At 31.9% G+C, this 22,647-nt stretch overlaps 1 protein-coding gene across 5 annotated transcripts in view; it reads left to right on the top strand.

Moving 5' to 3' along the window:
- Positions 1-22,647, top strand: part of corn (cornetto) — a 77,387-nt gene that overhangs the window by 32,349 nt on the left and 22,391 nt on the right. For 3 of the 5 annotated variants that reach the window (XM_068773673.1, XM_068773670.1, XM_068773674.1), the window contains exon 1: positions 14,741-14,870. The exons of the other annotated variants lie outside the window; for them this stretch is intronic. The gene's annotated coding sequence lies outside the window, so the exon portion shown is untranslated. Of the gene's footprint in view, positions 1-14,740; positions 14,871-22,647 lie in introns of those variants that run through there. 5 annotated transcript variants of the gene reach the window in all.

Below are 22,647 nucleotides of genomic sequence, written 5' to 3'. Positions count from 1 at the left end.
GATGTGACGAGAACGGCTCGATAGTTTCCTAGCTTTCCCGGACGTAGTGGACGGCTTTGCCTTATTGCGAACGTTTTATGCGCACCTCGTACCGACGGTCACGCTTACGTAAGAATTAACAAGCAAGTTCGCCCGTGGACTTGTGTAAGTACACTCTAAATGGGCGTCCTCTAACGATTCCGTGATTGTTGCTGATACTCGAGAAGTGCTAAATATTGCTATTTGAACGACAGAAACTCGTAAGTGGTTTATAATGGAGGTTACGTCTCCGACGATAACAAATAAGGTAAGCAAGTTTCGCCGTATTGGTTTATATGTGAAGCCTGTTCATGATCCGTCAATTTTATAACTGTTAGGAATAGTAGCTTTACATAAATATTTCTTTGATAAATAAAAAGTATATACTGTCTGATTGATTTTAGGTGTGAAATTAGATAAATTTAAATTATTATATAGAGGAATGTAAAGCTTAAATAATCGTTTTAAAAGTCATAAATAACGTAAATTAATTACTGTTTACTATATGTCCTTGCAGATATTGTATAGCTTAAAGTAATTGACTAGCCGGATTCAAATGAATTATATTGTAACGTTTCAGTGGTTGGTAATGATTTTAGTCACAGATTTTAGTAGTAGTAGTTACACGTTTAAACCTTTAGAGCTTTCACACATATAACAAATCAATGGAAGTGTTTGTAATTATGCATGATTTTGTTTGTATTTCGGGAAAAAAATAATGTTCCAAATTAATAACTTTATGCGAGGTTATTGGAAACTAAAGCTTTCAAACCTATAACCAACGTATAAAATAACATATAAAACCAGTATTATTAGTAATAAAAAATATTAAAAAAAAGAAAGAGCAAATAATAATGAATTTCGATCGTAATGCAGACGTTGTCCCGATGTAACGCACAACAATCGAGGAGCAACGAACTGAAAGGAAGGGTCCCCGCCATAACCGTTCCTTGCCGCACCATGTACGAAATGTGCTGTTTTAAATGAATCACGCGTTAGATACGCTATTTTGAGACCTGGGAACCACTCGGCTGTCGGCCTGTCGCCAATGATCTCATAGTCCAATTAGTCAGTGATGCCCATGCGATATCTGTATAGATTACCAATTATTCTTTGTTGCAAATCTTTCCCGGTATTTTTGATAAATAATTTAGTGACAGTAATTGCATGTGTCGAAACTTTTAATGCAATTTGCAAATTATGAATTTTTAGAAGTAAGGATAAATGTGGGTAATATAAGATTTTTTTACAGAAATAAAAATTCTTCAATCACATACTCTATACACTAAAACATGTATAAAATAATTAATCATTGGATATCTTATTTCACATGGCAATAGATATAAAAAAGTAAACTACAATGTTTAATTATTTTTAAGTATATCATAAACTATGTTAATTGACAATAAATATGTTTAGTTTTATTCTGCCTAGTTGTCAAATTATCAAGTTATAAATTAAAAAGAAAAAAGGCGGGACATGACTGCGTGCAACGGTAGCCATGCGATAGAAGGGGTCTTAGGTTCGATTCCCGGGAAGCAGTCTTATGTAATTCACACTTGTGCATTAATTATATAGGATTACTACTGCTCGCAAACATGATTCCAGAGGATGGGCAGCGGCTTCCTCTGCGTATAATACCAAACTATGATTGTCAACTCACCTGCAAAGCGTGGCGATTATGGTGTATCCCGTATAAATATCTTTAGAGCAGGCCTATGCTTTGCACTAGACATTTATTTACTGACAGGACGACGAAGACGGGGCGTTAAGGATATTTTAATGGCGTATTATTAATTATCTATGACAGTGTTTATTCAGTCTTTTGAGCCATCAAAGTTTTAAATTCTTTATTACTGATAATGAATAAAAAATATTAATAAATATTTACTCTCTATCCGTCCAAAATAATTCGCAACAGTACAGTCAGAGTTTTATCCTTCTAAAATATTTTTTCTCTTTTCAAATCCGCAGGTTAAATAAACGTAATAGGAACATACCAATAAGGTATACCAATTTTGAAGATATCGCATTCGTAAAAAGTTTTATTTGAATACGGAGAAGTTGGTACCGGTACAAAATATACACGAATAATATAGAAGGCGCATATATTTTTTAAAGTTTTTAGTCCGGAAACCTGCATTGCAGTGGCGTCGCCGACAGTGCTTCAAATCCGCTCTATTAAGAGAAATCTTTGCGCTATTAACGTTCAAAAAGTGGTCCAATTGTACAATGCAATAGTTTCGTGAATAGATCTCTATAGTATTATTAATATTATTCCACGCGTCTTTATTACGCACTGATTAATACTTGCAATTTCACATGGTCTAACATAACATCGTTGTTGTTTTATTGGAACATTCATACGATAGTTATAACATATTAAGTCTTAAATGATGTTACTAAAAATCTGTCCTTGGCAGAGTAACATTTTTATTATTCAATGTTTAATTTTCAATGGAGTCACCTAAGATTTGTGGCTGCCGCCTCGCCTGAAAATTTTATTATGTATGTAAATAAAATATGTATTAGTGTCAGTGTTTAATTATTAAAATGTCCAGTGCTGGACAAGCAGCCTTCGTCCAATATCTTCCGACGACCTAAATAAGATTGTCTGTGTCTAATAGTGGTTTCGCGTGCTAAAATAATGAGTATAATGATAATTTGTAAATTTTAAATACAAACTCTAGTAACCTCTTATCAAACTGTTACTTATAGATTCATGCGTATGTTGTAAAGCGGAACACGTGTGTCGTTCAGGTAACACGTGTTCTAAACGCAAACGTCAGCTTTTACCTATAGTCGTGTTGTTTATATTACACGGTCTACACAGATGTAAGTTCCATATTTAAATTAACAACGTTCACATTTGTAGACACTTCCTATCTCAGTATGGTAGATTAAAAATGATTTAAACGACTAAGTCTGCAAGAAAATATTTAAAACATATATATATATATATATATAAACACGTTAACTTTTTTATCCTGCTAAACGATGCATGAGTCCATAGACTAGCTCGCGTAGGCAGGTGATAATATTATTAATAATTTTATGCTTAGTCCTGTGTACTATTAAAAAACTCTTGTTATTTAAGAAAAACGGAACGGAGAGTGGTGACGATTGTAGAAGTACCAAAAATATAATTTACTTTATGAAAAATCTCTGGCTTAACTTCATAAATTATATTTTTAAAGCACGTTATATACGGAATAAGCAAATTTATGTAAGCCTTGAAAGTTTACGAGCGCCCGCTTTGCAATCGTCGGTGGAAGTCGCTCTCATTAAAGAAATTGACTCCAACGTCCTCGTACTAGAACTTTATCACTAATGACATCTACAATAAGCACGAGTCTGTTTATGACGTTCGCAATTTTCGTAATGTCTTTGTGGATTGATTTCTATTTCTAACGTCTATTCGATTCGGTAATTTTTTTACCACATATTACGCTTATAATCTTAACAAACTGAGCTATCATACTTACCATATGTAAGTAAACATTCATTTTAATGCGGTACGAAAATAACCTAAATAAATATTATTAACAACAAAACTTATATTTGTTCTTTACAACTGAAGTGTCTTTACACCTAATTATAATTCGAATCATATAGAAGCAAATATATAAATATGGTCATCATTTCAGCCGTAGGGTGTCAACTACTAAATGCAATTGTTCTGTAGATATACAAATATTACCGAATTTTTTTTTTCTAAATGATCGATATTTTTGGTAATTTAATTGTCTAATCGTTACAACTTGTTGCATTATGACATGCCAGTTGTAATAGTGTAATTGTACAAAAAAGGTTTTACTAATAGCTTGTTTTTTTATTTTATATAAACCACTCTGGACGAAGATTGCTGCTTTTGCTCCTAAATGTTTCCAACACATGATTGTTTACATAACAAATTTCGATACTGTATTTTGGTTTTAAGAATAGCTATTTATATATTACCTGAAACGTATTCGAATTATTTATATTTAAATATCGAATATGAAATTGGTATATCCATGGTATATCGTATATTTTAATTTACAAATTGATATCAGTTACGAAATTTTCTATCTCTAAAAGCCGAACGCGCAGTGGCCTGTTCATCGATGGCCACTACGGAAGTGGATAATTTAGCGGTTGAGTGCGATCCTATCATAGCTAACATGCTTATGTCGGCGGGCAGGGAGCTTGGCCTTCACCCGTCGTCACACACTGACACGACTTGTCATCCATTTTGTTATGTTAGATTTTGGTACATATTTATAAAAAGGAAAATATATAAAGTGTGGAAAAAAGATTATGTAATACAAAATTATGACTGTCCCATTTATATTCTTAGTTCAGGTCTCCTCGGATTATTCGTATAGGATTAACAAAATTAAAAAGAGAAAAAAATGTTTAGACATAAATTTCGTAAGCTCGACTCTATACCGAGTATGCGGAAATACGACCAAAAGCCGTTTGGTGAGCGACGGCTTAAAAATTCCGTCTCAAACATGCTGAGATGAAATATCGACTGAAAAGCGATGCATTCAGCCTCCGGGTCTATATTCACATTTTATATCAAAGAACACAAATACATCGCTCTGAAAGCTTAGTGAAGTAGCCAGTGAAATTGCCGGATTACTCTGGAATATTCTAACAATATTATTCATTCGTTTTTATTCCTTTTTAGACGTCTGGATTAAAATAGATGGGTAGTGAAATAAGGACTTTAATTTCAGGGTTGTTAGACACCGGGTCACGGATATGAAAACTCTATATCTTGTAGACAGACATGTTCGCATATCGTAGTGGAGACAGGCACGAATGGAATGCGAAGGGGAACATGAGTTTATAATTAGATCATAAACGATCTTGTAAATTGTTCCCTTATTTCTTATAAAGTATGGTGTTACAAAGTATTATGTATCGAACAATATATTTGTTGCAAATGATGTGCAATATATAACACCTATTAAAGTCAAACTTAAAATACGTCGGATTCCTCTATAAATACTATTTAACATTATTACATCTATTTATTATTGTTTATTTATTTATTTATTTAACAGTTTATTGTACACAATAAAAACACTAAAGTAACAATACAAATATAACTGACACAACAGGCACTACTTATTTCTAACCAGAAATTTCTTCCAGTAGGCCTACGGAAGGAGATTCATAAAAAGTAAGGCAGACACAACGTGCACAATAATTAAATTGAAATATTTACAATAGATACGACTTTTGACCATAATTATATACTTAACATGAACATAAATGTATACTTACATATTATAAACTTACATAAATAAGCATAATAAATAATATATATACATAATATAAGCATAAATACATATATAACATATATAACTAAAAATATTATATATACTAGACAACTAGCGATAAATAGTGCTCTTTGACTCGCTTTTTAAATTAATAAATTAAATAAATTTTAAAATTAAAATTTTTAAATTTTTAAATTTAAAAATTTTTAAAATTATTGTTATATTAAAGAAGCGTCTACATGTTTGAAAATTTAACGAATGTGTGACGTGTTGTATTGTTTCGATGTTTGTGCTGTTAGCACTAAGGCTTTTACAGCTTCATGGGTCAAGAGTTCACGGAAAAGAAGGGTCCGTGAACTATACATGTGTGACGTTGTTGTTGAATTTAGCGAATCTTAAGTTTCTAGAAATTGATAAATACTTGCATAGTTTTTTTTATATTTCGTACAGTCCCGTAATTTAAATGACTTGACCGGAGAAAAGTTTTTATATAGTATATTAACAATATTACGTAATAAAAATAAAAAGGTGTGTTTACTTGTCACGATACAAGAAGGTGTAGTTTCCATTACCATCGTGATATATTCACTTTTTAAATATAATTAACATTTTTTTTATAATTTAGACAATTTGTAAAGGTAATTATTATTATTTTAAATATATTAGATGTTTGTTTGTTTTATCAGACGTTATATAGTAAAATATTACGGTTATTACTACGTAATAACGATATGTTATTTTTAAAGGTAGCAGTATCAATGACCATCTATCAAATGATTCTTGCTCTAGCTTAAATCGCAACTTGATTCCAATAATTACATTTCAAGAAACATTTTACAAAGATTACATCAATTGGGTGCATTTTTTAAATGAATTTATATATATCTCAGATGTTTCTACAATATATGTTTTTCTTATTAAAGTGTGTAAAAACACATTCAAGTTAGTATTTCTGAATTGTAATTTGAATATATACATTTTCTGTTCATTAAAAAGAGGTTTTTTTTTTTTAAATTGTATGTTGTAAAGTTTTGAAAATATTTTCTATTTATTGATATAATAAACTGAACCACTTTTCATAAACAATCGTTAAATATGACATAACTACGCTGACAGAAGCGGGCAGGTTTTGTACTGCGCGATGTTTGGTCTCATTCAAACCCGATATCCGTGGAGAGGCGACATGGTTCCGTGCGCCAGACAAGATCTTATTGCAGCTTGCCATTGCCGTCGGTCCGGTCAGCGGGGACACGGCGTAGTTTTCGCCCATCACTTTACCTTTTTTTTTAACTTCGCATATGCTATTTTTATTCTATTAGATAAAGTAAAAAAGTCTACTCGCAAAAACTATGTATGAACATGTAATGAAATATCTTTGGTTGTATTATTTGTATCTGGTTGGTATAGTTGAAAGAGAGAAACAAGTTAGTAAAATTTTATTCCATCCGTTTCAGTCTCTTCAGAATACTTAAGGCAGTGGCAGGCAAGAGATCACTGTTAAAATTACTTATAGTGTTTTCTTCATCAAATGTTCCAATATTTTGCGCAACAGCATCATATAAGTATTGACATGATGCAGTTGTGCAAAATATTGGAAGATGCCATAAATTCGTGAAACAAAATGGCACCTATATAATTAAATGTAAATAAACTTGAATATACTTTTAAAATTCGAAGGAACTTTTTCCTTAATCAATTTAATCTATGAAATTTCAATGAATCAGTCGAATGATAAACGAATACTAGCAATCTCTATTGCTAGTATCTGTTGATCATTCTATTCAGTATTTTCCTTAAGAGTTCTCAATGAATATTAAATAAATCATCTGTATTAAATTATACAATCCATTAGCTTTTTCTTTAATTTAAATTAATTGATTATAAATTGTCTCTTACAAGATACTTCCTAAGATAAGAAATGGATTATGCTGTCTAACGGTTATATATCAAAGTAAACCATTATTTTTAAACCTAAAATAAAATTTCCATAGAGAAAAATATCTTACCTACAATTTAAGTACTTCTCCTACATAGCCACAGATAATTATTACGTTTGCATCAGGATATTTAAGATATTCGTTCGTAAAATGAACGTCTTAAAGGCTTTGCGCAAGGAATGGACCCTAGAGCGAAGTTATTGGAGCAGAGATCGGCGTGAGTGAACCGGCACGCTGGTCACGGTTGTACGAGGAATCTTGTCTCTAATTAGCCTGTTAAAACCAATTGTTTGTACTTAAAAAATAATATAGGCCTAACATATATTTCTAATGTTTACTGTATACACAAAAAAACCTAGAATAATCATAGTTTTTATTGTAATTTAGAACAATGCATTAACAGCGAATCAAGAGTAGAGCTCAACAGGTGATAACAATGGTACTGAACTGAATAAATCTATTTATGAACAATGTATTCGAAAGCTATTTTGGAAATGTTTGTCAATATCCGTAATGTTCATTTGTTTAATGACGTAGTAAATAAATGATGTGAATCAAGTAAAATAATTAATATGACCCTTTACGTTTAGTACTCGTATTTAACTAGTCATTGTTGCCGTATCCTTCTAGCAATTAATTTTTTTTAAGCAAGTGATACATTTATTTTAGCTCATTGATAAACTTTAATAGTTACCTGTTTTCACTGGCTAACCACGCGTACTGGCATCTAAATGTAATACAAATATTTTTTTATCTGTTCGACAAATACAATTGTTAATATATTGTCTGTCTCATATAAAGGCGATGTAAGTAGGTACCAATTCAGCGACTACCTTCGTGGTTAGCAACAGTGAAAATATTGCTATGGTGTATTGATTGTAGGGAGCCTGATATTACTATTTTACTCTTTCTGGGCTAAAAAAAATCGTAATATTTTATTCTTACTGTGCTAAAGAATCGTACCATTTTGTTCTTGCTGGGCTAAAGAATCACACTATTTCATTCTTACTGGGCTAATCGATCGTATTATTAATTTCTTCAAGTCATACATAAAAGCAGACTTGTGGCTATATCAGTTTTTGAACTTTTTCTATAATTTTAATTTACTTCTCAATAATTAAGAAGATGGTTATGTTAGAAAATAAAATAAAAATTTGATAAGCATCATTTAGTACGTGTTATCATTATGAAACAAAACATCTTAAAAGCTGTTTACCGATGAAGACTCGACGCCACTTCCGAAACAACGGGAGGCGAGAGATTTGCAAATGACGACACTCAACACCGTGCAGCCGGTACGATGAATTGAGCGAGATCATGATTATGTTAATTTCATAATCTTCATATACACGCTCAATGCTTGGGTATTGTGATAACTTCCTATACACATTTATTCTAGTTACAAAAATGTTTTATAACTTTGAGTAAAGTAATACATAAATACGAGTGTATGATATCGATAATTTTATTGATATTTCGGCATCGTAGCACCAAGATTAATCACAACGACATTTAAATATCACAAAAGTGCGGCATCTGATATTTATTACGCGATGCAATTACACTGCACAACCGCGGCCCGTAATTCTTCGTAGTGTAATAACTATAATAAGGAATTTAATTATTAACTACCAAATGTTCCGACGGCACAGATGATACATTACATAAGGCATAAAGCCTACATATTTTTTTTAATTTTCAATTCTGCAGCAGTTGCGCCAGGCATAATACATGCATGGCTTTATTTGGGGGACTGAAAATTCTGATCGTAAACAATATTTTTTTTTAATCATAGTATTGTGTCACTTTCTCTTTAAATCCATGATTTTTATTCTTGTTAAATATTTTTTTTTATTATACTATTTTATTTTAGGGAATTTTATGCAATAATAATGTCGTAAATAGCTAAAGAAAGTGCTATGCTAGGAGCTGTGCTGCGAGATCGTATCAGAAATGAAGAGGTCCCGCGCAGTAGACGATGGCCGTTAGGGCCGAAGGGTTCTCGAACGGCGACCACGAACCGGTAGACTCGGTGTGAGCAGGTCCTCAACTAGGTGGATGACATAATCAAGGTTACGGGAAGCCACAGGTGGGGCAACCAGTCATCGCAGCGATCTATCGGCATCTATCAGCTGAAAAGAAGAAGTAATCTTTAAAGACCTTTAAGTGAATATTTTTATATTATCTTTGCGTCGTGTACTATACCGTTGTTAAAATTTATTATTTTTTTCTTTCTGGCGTGTGCTTGTGATTTTCTAGTATATTTTTGTACCATATACGGAAGCTATCATGTACCAAAGCAGACGCCATATGGCGACTACGAGTGTCAAGGCCGCAACGTCAGCCCCGCTCTGACACGTGAGAAATTCAAAGACGTCGCCTCAGGTGTTACGTGCGCTAAGCGCGGAAATACTAATATTTAAGTGGCAAAGAAACCAACGTTCTCTAGCTATATGCGGCGTTACACTTAATTAGAAATAAATAGCCTTTCAATAACATTGAGGTGATAATGAACATTGATACCATAGTTGCTTCGGCTTTCCGAGGAAATGTATTTGTATCATATAATCAAATCAATATATCCTGCCTTGTATTCACTCTCTTACTCTAGTTTTTGGTCATATTAATTAAATTAAATCTAGAAATTTAATGTTAACTTAATCTAGAATTATACTTGTTTCTCTTGATTATCTAATATACAAAATTTCCATGTCACAATGTTAATTACCGTACTCCTCTTGGCCCTTCCGGCTTGACCGATTTTTACTAAATTTAATATGCGTATTCAGTTGGTCTGAGAATCGGCTACTATGTATTTTCCATACCCCTAAGTGATAAGGGTGGTCGGCCTCTAAATTTATTTTTTATTTTTTAGACAATTTTTTTGGTTTTTATTTTATTATGATACAGCATACAAAAATAAATACAACCCTAAATTTTCACCACTTTACGATCAACCCTTATTTTTTTATTTGTTAATTAAAAACTTTAATTTATTTTGCAAAACGTTTGCGGGATCAGCAAGCATATTTATGTAAGTCAATTTAGATCAGCTTGGTTGGACTTTACTTACTCAACAACAACACGACAAATGTATGTGATTTGTAATATTCATAATAATCTACCATAACATCCTGACGCCCATTTCTTTCCATGATAAGCAGGTGTCCTCGTATTGTTCATCCTTCATCTTTTATAAACAGTGTGACGTTTTACAACACTGCACTGCGTTTTTCGAAAAAAGAACCACCGAACGTCAGATATATTATGCCATAGGTTTTAACCACAACGCTCAAACTCAAAAAAGTTTATTTTTCTTCGATGTAATTGTAATGTTTATAAATCATCAAAATAATTAAGGTAAGTCAGCGTTAATAAATATCTATTCACGCGTCTTTTATCGAAGTGAAACCACGGGCGAAGCAATTTAACAAATAATTTCTCGTTGCTTTTTGCAAATAATGGTCTAAATGTGATATTTTACAGTGGAGTCATTCATTTCTCTAACAGTGTCGGGCGCGGGCGAGAGTGATTGGAAAGCGATAGCTGCCAACCGCCAACTGCCTTTTCACACCCGACAATTTAATTTGTCGCTCATTACCCGATCTCATTGAACTTTAATTCTGAGCTGGTAAAAGCGCGTGTATAATTATCCGCTCCTATAATATTGTAACCAGTCTTTTTTATAACAATTTTAGTACGTTCCGTTTTCATTTTTCATCTTATATATTTATTAGAGTAAAGTAAAATCGCTTTCTTGAGTTAAATTCACACGGCTTCGTTTATAACAAGTTTTTATTTCCAATCAACAATATAATCATCTTAGTTATTAACAAACTTTTGCCATCTAGTATACAAATTTTCAATCCAGCATTGCGGTAAAAATCAATCGGTTTTTCTGTAAAATATGGCGACAGAAACGACATTACTTTCCGGTTCCCTTTAGGAGGACCGGAAATTAATGTTGTTGTACCACTGCACAATAAGTATAGATTGACGTATAGATTTTTTTTAATATAAAAAACATTCAAATACAATTCTATGTACGATAGATGTTGCACTTGACCGGTTTTTACTATTATGGTTTCGCTTCACGGCAAAGGTTACTCTCATTAAAGTTCTTGTTAAATGTGTACTCGTATTGAAAGGCCGCAGACAACAATTGCTTAGGACATAAGGCCTTCTACAATGATCAACTGACTATTTTTACGTGTCACTGTTCAAAATGTTTGTTGAATAATGATTCCATTTTCAAACAGGAAAGAATAATTTAACTTAAATATTAGGTACAATACTGGCTGGGTACTGTACGTCTACAAAAAAAGTTTCATATTATTTTCGTGAATTGTTTACGTTCGAAAGCTAAGAGCAAATTAATCTATCCATTAATCATGTACAAAAATGACAAATGGTGAATGTTGTTAACTTATATTGACAAGTTGAAGTGACAACGGGCAGACTGCAGAGGCAAGAACAGATGGTCGGTCGTGAACAGGCAAGCGCAACGTAGGAGGTCCAACCAGAAGATGGATAGGCGACCTTAAAAAGATCTAAAGATATTGGATTTAAGCCGCTTACAACCAATCCTATTTTTAATCAATGAGAAAGGCCTCTGTACAGCAGTGAACATCCTACGGCTGAAATATTAAGATGATGATAATTCATTTAATTTGTAAAAATAGCCGTGAATCGTCTTGCGTTTTGTTTAACTTCATATTTAATATCAATATTTATGTTTACAGCATTGAAACATAACAAAAATTTCAAAACAATGTTGCAAATGAAAGAAAAATTTATTTTAAATCGAGTACTAGTGCACTTAATAACTCGTCCATATATTTCAATATTATATTAATTCAAACTTCACGCGTATTGGGCTTCTATCAAATTAAGTTCGTATTGCCGTAAACGATACCTGCGATATGGATTCGTAACGATGTTACGTATTTCCCAATTTAGTTCAGGATATTGCCGTTTGAGTTTTAATAGGTTAACAAGTTGACTCTTTACTTTTTATCGATGTAGAGTTGTATTTTATAAGTTATTATCGAGTCAATTAGTCGTTATTGACATTCCTACATAAACATCATATATAAACTTCATCTGTTATTTTGTATCGAAATAAATTGTGGTTAAGAAAAAATGAGAGTAACGTATTAATTTGAATAAACGCACCTTAGTTAACGATGCACTTTTTTTGGATTTGCTCATTAATTCTTCTGCAATAAAAGATCCAGGGACTGAGATTAGATGGATTCTTTAAAGGCGGTTTATGGCCTCCTTCAACTTAAAGCTTTCCAAATGCATTCTGATCTGTAAAGAGCCCACAGCAAACTCATTTGGATCTTTTTATAAGGACTTTCACAAATATCCTTGATAAAGTCATCACTTCAGCCCATAGACGACTACAGCAAAGCTTAGACCTCCTCCAAATAAATCTATAAGGATATATAACATAATCTCCACGGTCGGCAGGCGGGTTGGCGATAGCAATGTGGTATTAAAGTACGCTGAGCATGCTTCTTCGCATCCTCTGGATAATTAATATATAAAGTTTAAATTATATCATATTTTATTACGAAAATCAAACCCACTACCAACGATCATAAGTCTCAGTGCTCTACCGCTGTGCTCTAACCTCTCCCCGATATTATATATATTTAATTTCTACCTTAAAATCTGAAAATATAGGGTTAAAAAATATTTGGAAGTGTGTCAGCTTCTTTTCAGTGTTATATAAATCATTCAAACCAGAAAATATTCATGTAAACCGTTCCAATCTACATTTACATCTAACAACAGACCTCTCGACTATAACTTTATTAAAACGCCGCCAAGTGCCGCATTTAACATTCTCTACCAAACTTGTCCGATACTTCATGCATATGCTTAATTATGAAATCTCATTCATGGTAATATAACGTCTTAATACTATTCATCTATTCAGTGGACTCGCTTTGTTTTCTAACTGGTTTGATATCATAGATGGAATATGATAACTGCTAAGGATCGATTTCAATTTGCATTTTATAATTTAAAATCTAGTTTCTGTTACAATACATTTGTGAAACAATCTTAAAGCAATATCGTACTATGTAAACACGAAAAATTTATCCAATACAAATTAATACTTTCATATTTTTCATCTAGACGATACTAGTCTCCTTAATTTTTGAATTATGAAACAACATACGGATTTTTCACCGTGTATCCAGTCTGTTATAAAACTCTGTGTTGACAAGAAGAGATTGTTGTTAAAGGTGTTAATATATAGCTCTATTAGCTGTCGTTTAATGAATACGTAATGACGGTATGTTAAGAAAAAGCATTTTAAAATTAGAATAACCTTTAAATTAAAATTTATTGTTTTTAAGTTGTATATAAGTTTTTTCTAATTGTAACTGCAGATTTTGTACTGCCAGAAGTTATGGTACTGTCGTATATAAATAAAAAAATTTCAACGTATTTCAGGTTTAAAGTTTTTTGCTGACAATTGAGCTGTTATTCACTCCTTTGAAGCTTTTACCTCTATAACCAGTCACTTAAAAAAAAAAACTAATCATATATGATTCAAGTGATGCTCCTACCACGCTCGGATCAGCCATGTGATACGAGAGGCAATGAATCGACAATTTGTATCGCTGATTGAATCGAATTACTACGGATGTCTATTTCTAGGCTCCACGGATTTGACTACAAGCGATGTCACATGCGTTATGAATTCAAATTATGATTTACAAGCCAAGCCTCATTGATAACCATTGTTTTTTTTAATTTATTTTATTGTTTTCTCAATTTTAATTTAATTTTTTCAGAACGATTGGAACTGCGATAAAACTGTAAATATGAAATCCGTTTTTTTTCTCTTTAAATTGCCAAAATGCTACACAAGCTACTCAAATATCGTTAACGTAAGGTCCACAAGCTTATTATATTTATAATAAAATATTCATATTGGTTATCTCGACCGCAAAAATGAAATCCTTATCATAATTTACACCGCGCTACCCTAAGGCACAGGACAATCTATCCTGTCACAAGTTCAATGACACGTTATAAAAATCAATATTATATAGACGCTTGAAAGTTGTAGCGATGACAAAGATCAACTGAAATTTTAAAATTTTTACTTTTTACTCATCAAATGCTAAAATTTTATAATATTTACAATACAAGACACTGCATTTGAATAGACAGGTGCACGTACATTCCAAGTCCATCGTTTTTGTCTTCAGAGAAGTAATTTCATCTTGACTCTAGCAGTCTTCAAGTTTAGCGTCTAGATCGAGCACATGTTTTTATTAGCCCTAACGTCCACAGCTGCTAACCGTATAATCAGTGTGGGGCATGCAACTATAACCTTGCCAAGTTGAAACTGTCGTTCGATGTCATAGAATAGCTGATTGGGGGGCGATGTAGTAAACAGTTGGATTACCGCATGGGCGCCTCACCCCTCTCAGCGGCCGGCATCGCACAGGCTAAATGAAATAGCAGTGCCACTCGTGTCCGCCGTCGATGTGAACGTATTTTACAGCACTGTTGTTTGATTAATTTATTCAAACATTCGTCAAAATAATCGTGATATATCGTGAGCGTTTGGTAAACAAAATTTTGTTTATTCTGTGAAGTTCATCGTGCATAGGTTGGTGCGAATTTTTATTATTTTCATACATGACAAGATAAATTCGTGTAGTTAAAAGTATATTTTTAAATTTTATGTTATTTTTAATCAAAATTCATAAATTCGAAGAACACATGTTTAAAGGAAAACTTTAACATTATAAAAGAATAATTATTGTAAGTCCTAAACTGCAACAATATTTACAAGTAACATACAATTGCGACACTAAAAGATAAGTCAAGCAAATAAATATTTTATCTTATAAATTATCAAAATGTATCGATATGACTCTTTCCTTATAAATGGCTAATATAGACTATATACGGTGGTGCCATTTTACGTCATAGATAACCAATTAATTATAGCTTGTTAGAATTCTAATGTTTCTTGTTAAATATACATGTAAAGAAGATTTAAATAAACAAAAGGACTTAAAATATGATCAGTTATATGTATACAATTCTTAATAATTATTCGTCTTCTATAAATATTATTAAAGTAATAATCTTTGAGTCATACAATATTACGATACTACAGAAAACGAAACAAAAATTACGCACGAACAAAGCTCTGTTCTCAAAATCAATCGTAATTTAAATCCCCCAACTTTATTCCGTCTGTGGGTGCATTTCGTGGGGTAACCACTGCAAGGGAGACGGTGTTTGCTGTAATAACAAAAATGTTGTCTGAGAAAACACATTGTATGGTTGAGAAATCATTTGTTAAACATATAACTCATGTTACACTCTAATTCTCTTTATCTATTAAAGTGAGTGTAGCATTTATCTTCTTCTTCCTTCTTTTAGTAGATAGACGCCCACTGCAAGCCTTAGGTATCCTCCAAAGGTTTTCAATAGGGTGTTTTACCATAAAACCCATGCGCGGTAGATTGACGATCGCAGTGTGGTATCAGGGTACGGAGAGATTGCCGCCCATCCTCTAGAAACTTGTAAGCAGTGAACAAAATGTGAATTATGTAAGATAATCCAGTAACTCGCAACCTACGATCGCAAGCCTCAACGATCTACCAAATTGAACTATTTAAATTATTTTCCAGTTTAAATAATTTATTGTGATCACAAACATTCTCGTCTAGACATAAACATTCAAGAGAAAAATATTTGAAGAGCCCGAATTGAAACAAACTGAAAAGAGTTAATGATGTCCTCCAACTTAAGATAAAATGAGGTCACAAATAATTCAATTGGGTTTTTGGGAGAGATATTATTTACATACTTCCGTAATACAATAGTTATATTAATTTCTATTTTTTACTCACCCATATGAAGCATACACGATATGTATGTATGAGTACAATGACGTGTTTATTGCAATTAACACTGTGGGGTGTTCCTCAATTTACTCCAACGACGGCATGCATGTATACAAAGGAAAAAGTTCCGGTGATTTAATAATACATGTTAGTTAAGTTTGTAATAAAATTATACAAAACATTTAAACTTTTAGAAGGAAAAAAAATAAATAGAAGCAGGTACAATGTCACATAACAAAGCACAATGACCTTAAAATATTATATTATATTCTTGTAACACACTACTGCTATAGGATTTTTTTTCTTTAACTTTTTAAATTTATTGCATGATAATTCTGGGATCTGTAATAGCCTATACATTTGTCTACAAAATAGTTGCTAATTTTATGAAGCCCCAAAGCTAATTCCTTTCGTCTAATAAACTATTCTTTATTTCTATTGATGTTGAGAAATTGTAGTGATCCATTCTGATGAAATTCTTTCTATTGTTAGTTACCTATTTTGTTATCAATCAATTCATTTTTCTAGCAATTATTAAATTCTTATAATATTGTACTGTATAGATCACAGTGATATGAAATTTTAGTAAAAATTACATAAAGATATGCAGGGAGATAAAGTGAAAATATTTTAATTGACTTACCTTAAAGTGAGTCACTTTAGGCTGAATCAAAAACAACTTTTACTTCAAGTTTATTTCCATCACATGCGACAACAATCAGTTGCAAGTAAATCGTTAAATCAACTCACGGAACGTGATCGAACTAACAAATGTCTTTTACTTTATTTAAACTATTCATTCGTATATTTTAAATTAAGAAATAATTCTAATATTCGCGCAGTTGAGATTAGGTAACAAAATTTGATACATAAGAAGAAGGTTAACTATAAAGGTTTAATTGAGATCTATATTTTTTTACAGTACTAGATTTTCTTTTTTTTTAAAAAAAGATGTTTTTAATACTGCATTGCTATCAATATAAATTTTATCAGTTGCCTATGTCAACTATTTTTTTATATACCCTGCTGTTATACAATCAAGATTAAATAAATTGATAAAAGTAAGTGATTTTACAAATTTATGCCTATTTCTTACATAAAACATTACATATTTTTCAATAACAGTGTAATGAAATACACCTATACCAGCTCCCTTTGTTAACCAAATTTAATTATAAAACTCCCAAAAGATAAGGTGATATTTTGTTATCGTAATCATAAAAAAATGTCACTAATGAAATTTATGTAATGGCGATGTACGTTCTAAATGAGTGAACATTTCAAAATACTAACACTTTTATTAATGTAGTTAAACATATAACATATTTTTAATTTTTTGTGACGGACGATCGCTTTTGTACCATAACACAGATTTTGTAGATTTATCAAAGATCCCACTGGGCTATTACCCTATCCTCGATATAGCTCGAAGATTTCCTGTGGAAACTCAGTTAAGGCCCTTACGTAATACTTTATTAACGGATTGATCTTCATTAATACAAATGCGTGATATATTTTGTTGGAAATACGTTTAAAAGCTTTAAAGGGACAAGTGTATGGCTCATTTCCAATCACCCTGTATAAAGAGGTCACTTTTTAATATGTCACAATAGCTTATTTTTCTATTGAAATACAACAAATTATTACATTTGGCAGTACGTAAGTCTACAGGGACAAATAATAAACAATAATTAATTTTAATATGTAGTGATATGAATTCTGAAAACGCCTGCTATTATCATTACTATACACATTATATTAAAACCATTGATAGATAGTGTGTACACACATAGACAGCAAAGGAACTATAAATTCACAATTTACATACACATATAACTAATCGCCTTGTATATGTGTATAATGTCCTTAAGTATTTTCCAAGAGATACCTAATCTCCGTTTTGACCTCATCATTGTTTACATAAATGATCATTGGTTTATCATTATGTTATTAATACTAGTGGTATTTTAATTGCAATTTAAAAAACGTAAATGCAGAGAGTTACGCTTTTCCAATCAAACATTGAATTATGATCATATACGTAGTATAATATAAATTCTTTTGACTTTTTTTCTTATTTTTATTTTTAATATATAATGTCTAATGTAAAATATTTACGACGTATAGTATCTAATGTGAAATATTTACGACGTCTGAGTGAGGAGCAGTTTTAACGCCCAAGGTTTAAAAAAAAAACGAAATTTTCAGAAGTCTGCCAAGCGTGGCAGTTATGGTATATTCTTCTATAGATATCTTTGGGACACCTAATTTTTGAAAAAGCATTGCTAAGTTATCTTCCGCCACTTTTTCTCCCAGCGCTAATGCTTTTAATAGTGGTAACGTTGGCCAGGTAATGGCATCCGGCCAAGTTTCGAGCGCCCTTGAGTCGGAATTCTAAAGGATATTGAGCGACTATGCAAGCCGAGTTCCCCTCTCGGGGTCCTTGCATCAGATGACAAGCGAACTAACAGCTCGGTGGCCTCCCAGCCTAGTAATATTGCATCAGTTGTCGCTGCCCGAACCAAGGTTCTCGAGGGTGCGCTCGAGCTAAAGGCACTCTGCGCCTTCAAGCCCGCTGAATCTCTAATTCTAAGGCAACCATGTAAATTCTAATAAAAAATCGTATATATCCGTGAGATGTAACTAGTAATATTCCTTATAATAATTTATTTTTTTAACAAATTGTTTTACATCGATTTTGTATTATTGTTACTTAAAAATGTAGATAAATTATATATAGTTGAGTTTGAGAAGTAAGGCTATATCTTAAGTAATTACATTGCTAAATAAAATAACACATAATTTCACATATATTTACCGAGGCATGTGAAGATTGATCTATTAGTGATCTAATAGCAGTGTGCGGTAGTGAACTGAAAGATGCGATTGTAGGACGCGGGTTCAATTCTCGGGATACGGTTTTCTATATTCACACTAATATCCAGAGATTGCGATCGCCAACAATTATGGTATATCTCCTTATAGATAGAAATCTTCGGGGACGCCTATGGCTGAAACGAAGACATGTGATACATCCTTTCTATGTAAACAAGTATTTTCAATTACCGAGGTAACAATGTAAATAACTTCTCAATTTATGTTTATTTTGAGATACAGAAATACCATAGCTGAATACATTACTCCAAAAGGAAAAGAAAATATATCACTCCAAAATAAAACTAATAGATAAACTGAAAAGTTTTTTAATATTCTGTAACTCACTAAGTCTTACGGTTTCGAGAAATAGCGACGTTGCAGTGAAGTGGGGCGAGCTAAGTTTGCAAAGGTAAGAGATTGTTGAGCCTCTTAGTCCCGAGCGCATCTGAAGGGCTTAAGGTAAAATAAATCCACTACGGCAGAAAGTGCTGGTGAAGTAACATAGCCCTTCCATGTTATGTAGATATTTATGTATAAAGCTGCTTCTACAAGTCTGCTATTAATGAAAGAATTTACAGCTAATCTGCTATTACGTTATACGCAATTTTATTGATTCTATTTTATATTGATTGATTCTATTTTGTTATAGAATCTCATATATATACACATAAATAAAAAATACTATGTATTTATAAATATTTAAAACGAGGGTCTTTAAGACATTTCTTTACTTTCATATTTTCAACGTATATATTTTCGACGTGCCAAATCAAATGTCGTGTATTTATTCGCAATTATGTGAAAAAAATATTGGTTGACAGTTCTATATATGCTTCCGTATACGAGAATTTGTGCAAAGTGGCTGGATTTATGTCGACCATAACAACGCTAAAAATAACGAAGTGTTTTGAAAAAATAGCAACAATTTTTACTAACGAATTGAAGCGGTGATAGTAAATTTTTATTTAAACTCGAATTCAAAACATCTTTATTTAAGTAGGCATTTACACGTTTTTTTAATAGTCAATAATTTCTGTCATTATAAAGGTCAGTGTAGTTAGTCTGTACGTAACCTACCGGTCATAAATTCATTAGAATATTTGATGTATACATTATAATATCAAACATGTAAATTAGTCAACAAATCAAGTTCCACACATTTCGATCAATTGAAAACTGTCAAATTTTGTGATTTTTTTATAATATACTTAAATATTTAGATTAAAAACTAAGATAATGAAGGTCTAAGATATTTTGTTGAACTACACTCGCGTGCAAGCAAATCGACCCACTCTCCTGACAAGCATTCAGGGTAAATATGTTTTCGTAAGGCTTAAAAATGCATTCAGTGTATTAGACAATATTACGTATGAACAGATGACCGTAATAAAAGTCATAAGCACGATAATGTAAATACACGCAACAAGTCACTAAAGGTTAATACGACACATCAGTTTTAGTCTAATTTAAATTTAAAAGCGACAGCCTGTTTGATAACGTTCGGCCGTTCCCTTGTATCCGGTCACACCCAGCACGCTGCTAATGGCGTGGCGAAAGGGTTTGAGGCAAAACATTGTTGCCAGTGTTCATACTTCTATTCATGTCGGCATGTAATTCGATTCGCCAATGTTGACATTTTAATTTGCAAAATAAAATGCTGAAATTTGATGCCTGTTTCGTTTTTTTTACTTCTAGTTGTTTTGAATATCTCCCGTTTATTCCTTTATTTATATTACTATTCATATGGGATCATTTACGAAGACCACTAGTCATAAAAATGCTTATAGAAGCCCGATTTGATAGAATTCAAAAGATATATAGAGTTGATGATTTCTAAAGGTAACGCAAGGTAACGCCTGATTCCATTAAATAATCTTAACTAGCTTACAGTAGTAGAGCAATTCATTCCAAAGTCACTCTATAAAAATTCTTTCGTATTATAGTTATACATTTTAGTTTTTGTTTGTTGGCAACACATTAAGTATTATCCTGGCCATTAATTGGAAATGTAAACAAAGATACACGAATAATAAAAATCAAATAAAACTTTAAATTCAATGTTATTTACTACTTCAAATATGGCTTTACCTCACAGCGTCTAATGCGTATTTAAAAATCAATATATTATTGTAAATATACCTAGACTATCATATCTATAAATACAGGAAACTGTACGAACATAAAGAATAATATCATTTGCGTAACATACACTGTTACAAAATTATTTCTAATAATACACCGAGGCTTATCGCAGTGTTGTAAGCTAAGTTCGCGGGTCATCGTACAGTAAAAATTACGCCGGCCCTTATGGCATGGCGCACCCAACCACGTGGCTGAAGATATTACATTTATTATTAATTGCCCTTGTTACTGATAACTATAATTGATCTTTCTATATTTTACCGTCGTATTTCATTTTAATAGAACTGTAATAACTGGGGATATAAATACTTATACAAGCAATTATTGCAATATACATGCTAACTGTCAACGTGTTTATGTATTATCTATATATATATATATATACGATTTCTTTCTATGTATGTTCATATCGATATGTTTGGAACCATAAGGCTTAGAGACTTGAAATTAGGTAAGAATATTCGTTTCGCAAAGTAGAAGTCAGCTAAAAAGGTATTTCACCCGCAGGGGGGTCGAGGGGACAGATAATTAGGCAGCTAGTTAATAAAATTTCATATCTCTATATTTTAGGGCGGGCGGGTGATAGCTATTTAATTACACAACTTTAAATTGATAATACAAGTTATTATAACTGTTTGTTTATGTTCACTATATCTTTCAAATATAACTTTTGTTTAAAAAACCATATTAAAGTAAATCTTTGGAAGTTTTTTTTATTATAATAACTAATAATTCGCGTATTTATAACTCGCAAATTGTTTAATGTATACGTTTCACATAAGTGTACCGTAGTCATATAGCTGGGTAGAGTTAGACTTGAAATATAAGTAACCAGAACATTAAATTTAACTTCGGCCGTCTGCAGTCACATCTGGCTAGCAAGGTGAAGAACCCGTCCGGTCGGAATCTACTCGCTGCCGTTTGCCGTGACATGTAAGGACGAATGATATGAACACTATTCGATACATCATCCGTTGCGCTAATCGTCTACATGACACTACTATTAGCTTACATATTTAAATGTTTGTTAGAATTAATTTGAATAAATTCAAAACGATTAAGCATACGTGTCTTTGCATTTTAAATTTATACGCTAAGGATCGCCGTTTAAAACTATGATTTTTAAAATATTTTTTTATTTGTGCATATGGGAGGTTTTATTTAATTAATTTTTTTATCAGTTAAACTTCGAACTTTTTTATTAAACACGTTAAGCTAAGTAATAAATTATTTTATGAAATTGTATTCACCTGGGGTGTAAAAGAAACTTTCATTATTTAAAATGCATATTTTCAAACTACAATCTTTGACGTGTTAAGAATTACCAAAAAATGGATATTATGAAATTACACCTAAAAAGGCAGCGCAGACCACGAAGTGCGGAGAAGCCAGTATGTATTTAAAACTTTATAAGGGACAACTGTACAACAGAGAATTTACTAACGTAGATTAGATCTTAACAACTTGTATTTCTCATTTACTCGTTAAAACATGTTAATGACATCC

Source organism: Battus philenor, unplaced genomic scaffold, assembly GCF_028537555.1.
Source record: "Battus philenor isolate CCGP_79_NKW_IND1 unplaced genomic scaffold, ilBatPhil1.0.hap1 SCAF_6, whole genome shotgun sequence".
NCBI lineage: Eukaryota > Metazoa > Arthropoda > Insecta > Lepidoptera > Papilionidae > Battus > Battus philenor.
The sequence above is the reverse complement of the archived record's forward strand: the minus strand, read 5'-3'. Positions and strand labels throughout refer to the sequence as shown.